The sequence below is a fragment of the Callorhinus ursinus genome, unplaced genomic scaffold (genome assembly GCF_003265705.2).
Source record: "Callorhinus ursinus isolate GAN/ISIS: 27379988/994484 unplaced genomic scaffold, GSC_fseal_2.0 scaffold11, whole genome shotgun sequence".
Classification (NCBI taxonomy): Eukaryota; Metazoa; Chordata; class Mammalia; order Carnivora; family Otariidae; genus Callorhinus; species Callorhinus ursinus.
This window is the reverse complement of record NW_027397073.1, coordinates 20,369,954-20,372,291: the sequence shown is the minus strand read 5'-3', so window position 1 is coordinate 20,372,291 and position 2,338 is coordinate 20,369,954. Positions and strand designations below refer to the sequence as shown.

The window sequence follows — 2,338 nt, the reverse complement described above, 5'->3', positions numbered from 1 at the left end:
CCTATATATACTATGTTTTTCCTATACATACAGAGCTTTGATAAAGTTTAACTTATAAACTAGGCACAGCAAGAGATTAAAAATAAGAACTGATAATAAAAACAGGACAATTATAACAATGTACTATAATAAAAGTTATGTGAATGTGCTTGCTCTCTCTTCTTATGATGATGATAACAAAAAGCCTACATGATGAGATGAAGTGAGGTGAATGACATAGGCATTGTGATGTAGCGTTAGGCTACCAGTGACCTTCCGACAATATGTCAGAAGAGGATCATCTGCTTCCAGTCCGCAGTTGACCATGGGTCACTGACTCAGAAAATCAAGAAATGGCAGACAATGGGGGGACTACTGCATACCTAATGCAGGCTTCCAAGAACAAATGCTAGCAACTGAAGTCTTCCTTGAATTGAGCAAGGCAGACCAGAAGCTCCAAGGAGTAAGATTCCTGGGAGTAGCTCTCATCGGTGACTGCCGGGCATTAGGACAGTAGTGCAGGTAATGCCTCTTACCCACACAGGATTATTAATAGTGCCTCCCTTCCTTCTCAGCAGCTCAATGGCAATACGATACATGGCCCCTTGGTCATTGGTGACTTTGAAAAGGGCTGTTTCAATAGAGCGGGAGAGATGGAAACCAGACTGGAGTATGAATAGGAGGTGAGAAAACGGAGTCAGCTTGTGTAGACAAGTGTTTTGAGAAGTTTGACTATGAAAGGAATAGAAAGGTGAGGCAGCTGGAGGATGCTCTGGTAACCAGAAAGGGCTTTTTTCAGTATGTTTTAGGTATACGATGATGGGAGTAATCCTCTAGTGAGCACAAGATTGATGACGAATGAAAGAAAGGAGAAAACTAAAAATCCAAAGTTCTTGGGGGAAGGGGGGATTAAATCTAGACAAGCAATTGCCATTACCTAGAACTCTTTTGCCTGATATAGTAGGTGCCAAAGAACCATGATTTTTAGTTATAAATAATGTACATCAATTTCTACTTTGTTTTAAATATCCTTAATATTTATTATTGTTTTAAATTAATATTGTTTTAAATATCCTTAATATCCTTTCTTAATACTAGCTGACCATTTAATGGCTCAGGATGATTGTTTCATTAATGTACCATAATGGCTCCTAAGAATCATGTTCACCTAATAACAGTAACTTAGATGAGCATTTCCGGAATTGTGACCTATAGACGTCAGCATCTCGTGAATTCTTAAGAGTGCTCGGGTAAAAGAGTTCCATGATCAAGTAAATTTGAGAAACTCTAGATACTCCATCTGTACTCAGATATTGACAAGGCTCCACAATATAAATTTCAGTTTAATTTTATTTAACCAAGAATTTCCTCAGAATGAGAAGTGAGAATTTATCCTAAAACATATTCCCTTATAAGTATCCACACATACTCTTCTGCCAATTTTCTTAGCATTCATGTAGCCTCAAAATACCCAAACTAACCTGGAATCTGGAAGAGCAAGGTATTATCTTCAAAGCTTACTCACTTAGTTCAGAGATCATTACCCCTAATTTATTATAGAATTGATGCCTATGAATTCATCTTTTCCTCTCCGAGAGGAAAAATTATTATTTTCCTTTATTGTTATACTTTCTATACTTTAAGCTGGCTGCCACCATTGATGAAATAATATAGGCAATGCAAGTGATTCAACTTTTAATAAGTTCTTTATGCAAATATTGCCAAGGTCTCAGAAAGTCTAAATATATTTTATTCGTATGTTCCTTTTTATCTACATGCATATTTATTCCCTTGCAGAACTCTAGAAGATCAAAAGCAGTACCAATTTGAGAAGGAAAAAAATTGCAGGGCTAAAGAAAAAGCCAGAGGCTGTTCTTCCACAGAGCTGGAAATAAAAGTAATAAAACTAAATAGAAAATTTCTTCCCATGGCATGTTTCTGACAACTTTGGGCATTCTTTTGCAACTTGGACACGGGTTTGAATGTGTTAAACATGAAAAAAAAATTGGTGGGAGGAAAAAAAAAGAGAGTAAAAGGACAGTGGCACTTACTCTGGCACAAGAGTAGAATGATTTTATTGTGTAAATATGAAAAGTTTTCTGCCTCATCTTCAAAAATGTTTCAAAGAAACTTGAAACAATGTGTAGACCATGAAATTCATATTATTTACAACTTCCATCCATAGTGCAAATAAGATTTGATTTTTTACTATTGAAGTGAAATTAGCCCCAAATTTTATATTATATGAGAAAATTAGTTGTAAAATACTTCCGCAAACTGAATCCAACCTTAAATATTACCAGAACAATCGTCATTTCTAGGTAGCCCATATTGTTATGGAACATTACATGACTTTCAA

General features: G+C 35.7%; 1 long non-coding RNA gene across 1 annotated transcript; it reads left to right on the top strand.

Annotated features, from left to right (window-relative positions):
• The first annotated feature begins 301 nt into the window (after positions 1-301).
• Positions 302-1,868, top strand: LOC112834952 (uncharacterized). The gene is made up of 3 exons (XR_003211082.2): positions 302-442; positions 555-662; positions 1,777-1,868. It is a non-coding gene; the product is annotated as an uncharacterized lncRNA (long non-coding RNA).
• Positions 1,869-2,338: the final 470 nt, after the last annotated feature.